A 9,734-nucleotide genomic window follows, 5' to 3' on the forward strand; every position below is an offset into this window, starting at 1 on the left:
TAAAATAAAAACCAGGCTAGCCAAAATTGCAAAATGTTAAAATAGCTCAACTACTACTTGCAAAAGAACAAGTCTCACATTTTATTTTGCAGTTCAACTAGGAACAATATTCCTACCAGCTAAGCATTTGATAACTGCCCCCCCCCCCCCCATAGGTAATTCTCAATCTTTGCTTTATTTAAATAGAGTAAGATTTCCAAAGAAATTAGGCAAAGAAAGAGGAAGCTCATATCACAAGGTATGTTATATGCTCATTTGTTGATTTCTTTGATCTTTTGTTCATTGATGATAATTATGAGTTTAAGTTATATATATTGGTCAGTGTAAGGAATTTTTTATACTATCTAATTATTCAAAAAATATCTACTGGTAAATCTTCTTAAAATGTGAAATTTAAAATATTGAAAACAAAAGATGTTACCCGTAAGGTAACGTGATAGTGTAAAAATTTCTTACAACATATAACTAAACTCGTAGAATAATGAATAATCAATAGTTCTTTTGTTTATTCAGGGGGAACAAGAAGATGGGTGGTTATAATTACAATCTTCGCTACAGAGCTAAAGGAAACAGGCCAGATGATGATCCCTTAGTGGCATGTTGTTGCTGCCCTTGTTTGCTAGTCGGCTATTTCTGTTCTATCTTCATTCAGTGTCTTGGATTTGATGAACACAGCCACCATCATTGAAATAAACTTTTTTTTTGAGCCTTGAATGCAAAATAAGACTTATGTTTGAATGACTGGTGAAATTCACACTTGTTTCTTGAACTCTTCTAGTCCTTTTTATTTTTTATTTTTTCATAATAGTGACGATGGGAATTTTGGAGTAACGGAAAAGATGTCTCTGTGTGACCTATAGGCAGTGGCGAAGCCAGAAATGTTTCCAAGGGTGTTAAGACTTGAAAGAACTAAAAAAAAATTCCTGACTAAGGGTATTTAATATATATTTTATATATCTAAAATCAATATTTTACTTATATATAGTGTAATTTTTTGTAATATTTTGGTGAAGGGTGGTCAGTTGACCAACCTTTATAAAAGGTGACTTCGCCCCTGCCTATAGGTCACGTGTTCGAACCATGAAACCAATCACCATCAAAGTAGGCTGCCTATATCACACCTTTTACAATGCGGCCCTTCCTCGCCCTTAACTCGCATGCATCTTAATTATTCTAGCGAGTACCTGTTGCCTTTCACATGTTTGTCTGTTGTTGGTTTATTGTTTGTTTACTTTTTAAGCCAAAAGCACGTATAATCTTTACAACCAATTTTCCGAGCTATTTGTATATCATGCCCCTTTATGATTTTAAAATTAAAAAAATGATCTTTTCAAATCTTTTATGTGTAATGACATATCTCTTATATATAAAAGTAAATCTCCCATGTGTAAATAAAAGAAGTAAGGTCATAAAACTAAAAACAAGTTTATAAAAAGTCACAAAACCAATTTACCCCCATTTGTCCTCACAAATATTAGTTAAGAAGGTTCTAATTTTTAAGCGTACAATACACCCTTGTGGTCCGGCCTTTTCCCGAACTCCGCGCATGGCGTCTGTTGACATCCTCCCGAGTGTTTCAAATGCTTAAGCATGGAAATTTTAGCCTCTTCGATGCATCTGTTCATTTCATTCTCAGTGTGTTCATTATTAGCAGTTCACAGAGTTCGAAATGCATATATTTGATTGAGGTAATAGTAATATGTAGATAAACTTACTCATTAATTCGAGTTTGGAATATCTTTAAACTCTGATACAGGCACAGAATTATTAACTTTTTAAAAATCACTGAGGATTTTTTGGTTTAAAATACTAATGAAGTCGAATCCCAAGTTCAAATATAATGTGCAGGAGTTTCTTTGGCTGAGCTTAATAAGTGTCGGAATTTCAGAAGTACCATCAGCAAGTAAAATGCGACTTATAACTCGCAGAACGAGACTTATAAGTCGCATACTTGATGTGATCTATAAATCACATTCAGGTATAAGTCTCATTCATAGTGTGTATACAATTTTCATATGCATTAGCATTCCTACTCCCATTATGCATAATAATAATAACAATAATAAGTCTCATTCCTAACATGATTTATAAGTCGCATTTTAGAACAGATGTAAGTCGTTCTTCATATATGCATTTTGCATATTTTTGGAGTTCTCTCAAATATTACACACAAGTGAAGTGTATGAATCACATGCACCCATTAAATCAAAACTAATCCAAGTGAATCAAAAATCCAACGAGAACAAAGTGAAAAAAGAAAGAGCTAGCTAAATAGAAAAGGAAAAAAATTGGTTGTCCAAATCGTTAAACAATTAGGGAGATCAATATCCGATTTGATATCAATATCTGTAACATGCCAAGTCGTAATATTTGAATGCTAATGCATTTTATCATCCTAATAAACCAAATCCATGAAATTTCTGATCTTGATACACTAATGTACCCAAAACACCTACTTTTATATACTAGGAAATCAAATCATTTATAGAGGTAGATGAATAGACACCTATTCATATTGGGTTTAAGGTATGTATATTAACGGCGCAAAAAAAAATAAATTACACTACAATCAATAATTTAACCCTTTTTTTAATATTCAGTTGACATGTTACGTTGTTATTGCTCAACTTAACATGATGATGTAAGAAACTTATATACTTTCAGCGCACACAACTTAACTCTTAAAAAATTAGTATTGATTTTCTTTCGTCCGATAAGTGAATCGTTTAAAAAACTAAAACAACCTTATTCATTTTATAGACACAGATGAAAATCAAACCAAAATGTTTTTAGTATAGGACAGAGATGCCATGAGGCTACTGTCAACTAATAAAAAGGGGTCTTAAGTGAAGCAGCTAATTTAAGGCAAGTTTATCAGATAATAAATCACTAATTACCTGACAAATCATTTTGCATTAAACAGCAAATGTCCAAATCGCAGTATTTATGTATATTTAAGCATAAAACAAGACGAAGGAAAGCTAGAAAACTATAGGCATATTCAGAATGAAAATAGAAAAAGTAAAATACAATCAAACTTCTCTACAACGACAACCTCGTTTATTTCCGATACTTTGACTGTTATAGTGAAGTACTATTATAGAGAACATATATGTTGAAATTAGTATGTGAAGTGTAGAGTTGTACATAAGCAATGATGTTTGTACATAGTTGATTAGTGTTAGCTTAGTGTTGATAGTTAATTATACATGTGTTAGAGTTAGTTAGAATAAAAGATATTTAAATGTAAAAGGTCACACGTTTGGTATGAGGCAATAACAGAAAACTTCTCTAGAACTTTCCACTCTCTCTCTCTTTCTCTATTCTCTGTTCTTCCCATCTTAGCTCAAGGATCAGATCCTATTCTCCTTTCAACATGGTATCAGAGTCATAGATCTATGACGTTTTTTGATCCGATCCTTTGAAGAATCTAAGATTAGTATAGATAAATTCACTCAATATTGTCAGAGAAGTGAAAATTTAAGAGTATTCGTCGGAAATTTGGGGAATCTACCTAGGTTTTACGATTGATTTCAGAACTTGTGAATTCCGAGAAAGTGAAAAGTTTTCCTTGAAGATTGATGCAGATTCAACCTTCAAATCACTGATTCAAGCCTAGACGATGACGAACACAACTACTGAGACCGGGAAGGACGATGGAGAAAAATTCACGGACATTCATCCCAGGCATCCTTTGTACTTGCATCCCTCAGACAGTCCAGGTAGCGTACTTATTCCTCAATAACTAACAGGAATAGAAAACTATATAGCTTGGAGCAATTCTATGCGAGTAGCTTTATTAGCCAAAAATAAGCTAGGGTTTATAGATGGAAAGTATCGGAAAGAACAGTATAGTGGTGATTTAGAGCATGAATGGGAGAGGTGCAATGCTTTTGTGTTATCCTGGATAACCAATTCAGTGTCTAAAGAGCTAGCCAATGGTATAATGTACTCAACCAATGCCTGTAGTGTTTGGACAGATTTAAAGGAAAGGTTTGATAAGAAAAATCTAACTAGAGTTTATCAACTTCTCTGAGAAATTTTTACCACCAATCAAGGAAGTTTATCAGTTTCAGAATATTACTCAAAACTGAAATGTGTATGGGATGGGTATTGGTCAATGGTACCATTGCCATGTGACAGTACCAAGCATAAGGAATATGCTGAACACATGGAGCATCAAAGACTAGTACAATTTCTGATGGGCTTAAATGAGATATATGCACAGGCAAGGAGTCAAGTTCTATTAACTGCCCATGTTCTCACTCTCAATCAGGCATACAATATGATAATGCAGAATAAAAGTCACAGAGTGCAATCAAACATGATATCTCAGGTAGCACCAGCCTTGCAACAACTTGATTTGAATGATTCTACAACATTAGCCTCTATTCAAAGTAACAGGTTCAGAAAAAATAATGGAAATAGTGCATTGTAATGTGACTATTGTCATATGAGGGGTCACAAAAAGAAAATTGTTATAAGCTGGTAGGATCCATCTAACAACAAGTTTAACAAAAGGAGAACTTTTGACAAGGAAAATTCAGGAGGAAGCAGGGGACCTACAGCTAATAATGTGAGTTGCATTGCTGAATCTGAAGGAACTAGTTCAGTAGATGGTTTATCAGGAGGGCCCATCAACATACCATTTTTCACTCCAGAACAGTATCACCAACTGCTGAAGCTAATTGACAAAGAACCTTCAACAACAGATGCAAAAGCAAACATGACAGGTATAGTTGATCTCCTTAATACATGCCTATTTGTAGGTTCTGAAACTAATTCCTGGGTTATCGATACCGGAGCTTCGAATCATACGGTTTCTAGCTTGGACATCTTAACTGAATCCCACTCTATTGCCTCTAATTCTAGTAAAGTATATTTGCCTAATGGTAACACTATTTCTGTAACTCACACAGGATCATTAACTCTTTCTAATGACCTAGAACTTTATAATGTCCTTTATGTTCCTAACTTCAAATACAACTTGTTATCTGTCTCAAAGCTAACTAAAGAACTGAAGTGTTGTGCATTATTCTTTCCTGAATTATGCATTTTTCAGGACCTCTACAATGGCAGGGTAAGGGGGATTAGTAAGGAGAAGGATGGACTTTACATACTTCAACCTGCCAAGATACCACCACCTGTCAAAGTGCCTGATACACCTTCAACTCCTGCTCTCAAATCCTTCATATCTTCAGCAAACCCAGATCCTAATATTCCAATCTCAGAGTCATCTAATATCACATCAAAGCCATGTTCACATCCTTCTATTTGGTGTCACACCTCTTTTTCCGACCCCGCGAAGGGCGTAGGGAGTTTTTTCCAATTAAAGGACAGTCGAAACGGGATTGGTTTAATTATTTCAGAGTCGCCACTTGGGAGATTTAGGGTGTCCCAAGTCACCAATTTTAATCCCGAATCGAGGAAAAGAATGACTCTATATTACAGTCTGCGTACCAGAAATCCGGATAAGGAATTCTGTTAACCCGGGAGAAGGTGTTAGGCATTCCCGAGTTCCGTGGTTCTAGCACGGTCGCTCAACTGTTATATTCGGCTTATTTATCTGATTTTTAATACAATTATGAACCATGTGCAAATTTTATCTTTTTACCGCTTTATTATTATAATTATTATTTTTTTTAGGAATGTGAACATCGCTTAAAACATATCTTTGGATTGTGTCACATGAAATGCACCCACAATACGAAACATATTTTATTTGATGTTTTAGGATTTAGATTTGGGTCGCATGAAATGCGCATCCGAGTTTAAGAAGGTAAAATTAATTAAATCGCGCCTTAAAGAGTCTAACGCGTCATCATCTTTGGGGAAGGAAGTGAAATTCACTAAACAATCCATCCCTAATTCTAAGTAATTTTTTTTAATAATTAAATAAATAAATGAGAATGGAGAATCCTATACATTTGTATTATTTACATCTATTTATTTTTAGCGAACTCCTTTAATAGTATCCCTAATGACTACCTTTTTATTATTACTAAGTTTTTTATAAATATAAAATCAATATCTACATTCTTGAAAATGACATATTAAATAGAAGGGAAAAACAAATATTAGCAGAAAATAATAAAATTATAATCATAGATACAACATGGAATTATCGGAAAGTAAAAAAAATAAAAAAAAATAAAAAAAACTAATTATCCCATAGTTGGATTAAAATTCAAATTATTAGTAAGACTTAAGCTTATTGAAACTAATTATTTGCAAATACTGAAAATTGAAAGAAATAAAAATAAAAACTTGAGTACTAAATCATATTTCTAAAAATTTAAACAATTTAACATTAACTAACTTTGTTTTAATTCATCATGTCCTAATACTTGTTTGCAAACTAATTCATGTTATAACTGAAATTAACTACATGATTCGGATTAACTTATCGTTGATGAAAAACCTTCTGCATAAGGAACTTAGTTAATTTTTTGCCAAACTGATTCAATAACGCCATTTTTACGTTATTTCTTCTATTTTTTTTATTAAACAGTTTTAATTAATAATCAGGCTTAAATATATTTCCTAATAATCTGGTAAAGGCGTTATTTAATATGTCGCTATAATATGCCTAGTTATGCCGATGACAGTGATTTACAGAATAATAATACATGAATAACCTAAATACAATACAAAAATTAAATTAAACTAAATTAAAAATTTAACACTCCATTCTTCATTTCAGCTTACAAAATGCCAAAATTACAGTTGTGTACCTGATATTGTCAATATAAGAAGAAGAAAGTCAGCAACGTAATACGTAACACAGCAACAGCAACAATAACCAGCAATAACCAGTCAACGAAAATCCCAGTGACAGCTTTGAAAAATTCAAAATAAAATCCAGGAATGCCGAAAATAATGGACAGAAACCAAAGGAAATTTTCAGATTTTTGAAAGGCTAGTTAATCTTCAACCCTTAATTTCTACACCTGTATACCAGAATATTTCTCAGGTGTGTACTACTTTCTCTTCTAATTTTCAAATTTTTTTTCTTTGTATGTTTTTTCTTTTCTTGAGAGTTTCAATGTTTTTTTTTTCGGAATAAATGTTCAGCCTTTTTTTTTTTCAATCTCTTTTTTTCTGTCTCTCCCCTTTCTTATGTTCAAGACTTCACATATATATATCCCATCCCATAAATCAATTCAAATCAATCCCTTTCTCTACCAAACCCATTATCTTCCCACTCATCCCCATTACATTAAATAAATATATCACACCACCCCATTATATTTTGTCCCCCATGCTTTATTTAAAATAATGCAAGATTCCCCTTTAATTTAAATCTTGTCCCCCCTTTATATTAAATAATCATATCACAACCCACCCCATTTCATTTTGTCCCCCATGCTTCAAATAAACAATTTCAAAATGTACAATTCCTAAACTACCCCTTCCAACCTTACTGAAATTACCAAACTACCCCTGATCGTATTACAAATTTACCAAACTACCCATCAGCTATAACACATCATTTAATCAAACATAACCAAAATATAGTCAATATGATCAATTTCTAACAATGTTCAAACAACAATATGAACATGGATGAACATCATAACAACAATATCACATGAACATGATTTTAACAACATTTCAACAACAAATCATATGAACATAAATTGAACAACCAAGAACAACCAAAATTTGATTGAACAATATTTTTGGCAACAACAAACCTATTTTTCGGATTTAAACAACAACAACAATCAAACAAGTATATTCAGATTCTTAAATTCAATAATATTGAACTTAACATCAACTCTAACAACATTACAACAAACAATTCTTATATTAAACTTTAAACAAGATTATGAGAACAATTCAAGCAATAATCATAAATGGTAAACAAGAAATCAAACTATATAAAATTCGGATTCAAGATCATCCAAACAAAGTAGGAACATGAATGAATCTACTTTAACAACAATAACAAACAAGCTTTATTCAACTTCGAATTAAACTTAAACAAAACAAATAAACATATTCAAATTACTAATCTTCAAATAATCAATTAATCTTTTTTTAAATTAAATCCAACAAAATTATAACAAATATGCATGATCCAAAAATTAAAACCAAAACATAACTTCACATTAAATCACTGAATTAAAAACGAACTTCAAACAAGATGAAACACGAATTAAATCTATATTAACAACAATCAACGGATTTAAACGATTTAAGCTAACACTTTTCTATATTAAAACTAAATCTTCTCAAACTGAAAAAATAATTTAATTGAATCTTCAATTCAAATCTATCAACAATATAATTAAACTAACCATTTTTATCTAAAAATAAATATGAAAAATGAAACAAACTTATACTAATTTCAAATCTGAAAATATCAAACAAATTATGGATGAAAATAAACTTAGAACAACTAACCGTAAATGACCAATGACGAACATCGAACGAACTCTAAACGAAACCAACGAAACTTGGACATAAACGGACTTGAAGACGACGAAGCAACAAGCATCAGTGAAAGATGAAGAAAACGCAGCAGCGACGAGCAAGCTCGTCCATGGTCAGCCGCGATGGAGCAGCTGCGAAGAAGAAAAACGGGCAGCAGTGGCAGCAGCAGCGGCAACACGGCATCGGCAGCAGCAATCCGGCAGCGAAGGCAGCAACACGTCGCGGACAGCCATGGACGACGACATGGTCGACGTCGAAGCTCGTCCATGGCTGTGTTCGTTTGGTCATTTGATTGAAACAGAAGCAGCAGCATCGACAGCAGCACGATGGAGGGAGTAGCTGCGACAACCGGCGACGAAGAGAAGACGCAGTCGCGACAGCAGCCATGGCAACGAGCGGAGCTGTAGCGGCGACAAGGCATCGACTGCGTAGTTGTCCAGGAACTAAAGCACGGCCATGGCAATCACTGAAGCAGCAGATGTGTCGAGAAAAGGGTGCAGCAACAGTAAAAAAACGACGCGACACGGCGAGAAGGATGAAGTCGCGTTGGTGGTTTTTGAGGTCGTTCATGGGAGGGCAGCTTGGAGACGACATGTGTGTGTGTGCAGTGAGGAGGATGGAAGGGAAGCCATTGATGCTAGGGAGAAACTTGGAGAAGAAGAAGCAAAGGTGGGGGGGGGGGGCGGATGACTTAGGTCTTTTAGGGTTTTTTCTTTCTTTTTTTTTGTTTTGTTTTTGTTTTGTAAAAATGAAAGACAAATGGGGTTTGAGTCTTTTGGGTTATGGACTGGGTCGACCCAGTTCGAAATGGACTGGGTCGTAGGGAAGATTGGGCCATTTTTTTTTTGGCTTGTGGCTTGAAATTGAAGAAGAGGCCTAATTCCGACTTTCTTTATATTTTTGCTTTCTTTTCTTCTTTTATTTCTCTAAAACTAAATTATAAAAATACTTAAACTATTATTAAGAATTAAATTAAGTTATAAAAGCGCAAATTAACTCCCAATAACAATTAACGCACAATTAAGTATTAATTAAGCATAAAATTGTATATTTGGACATTAAATGCTAAAAATGCAAACGATGCTTATTTTTGTAATTTTTAAATTTTTGTAAAACAAATTTAATTACTAACAACTATAGAATTAAATCCTACATGCAAAATGCGACATATTTTTGTATTTTTTATTAATTTATCAAATAAACACGCACAGACAAATACAAATAATTATTCAAAATGTCACAAAATATCACAAAATGGCACACCAAGAAAAATCATTTTATTTTGAATTTTTTGG

The 9,734-nt window shown here is 33.2% G+C and overlaps 1 long non-coding RNA gene across 1 annotated transcript; it reads left to right on the plus strand.

The window, feature by feature from the left end:
• Nucleotides 1-108: 108 nt before the first annotated feature.
• On the plus strand, nucleotides 109-714 carry LOC107775593 (uncharacterized). The gene is made up of 2 exons (XR_001645778.2): nucleotides 109-238; nucleotides 514-714. It is a non-coding gene; the product is annotated as an uncharacterized LOC107775593 (long non-coding RNA).
• Nucleotides 715-9,734: the final 9,020 nt, after the last annotated feature.

This window comes from Nicotiana tabacum, chromosome 11 (genome assembly GCF_000715075.1).
Source record: "Nicotiana tabacum cultivar K326 chromosome 11, ASM71507v2, whole genome shotgun sequence".
Lineage (NCBI taxonomy): Eukaryota > Viridiplantae > Streptophyta > Magnoliopsida > Solanales > Solanaceae > Nicotiana > Nicotiana tabacum.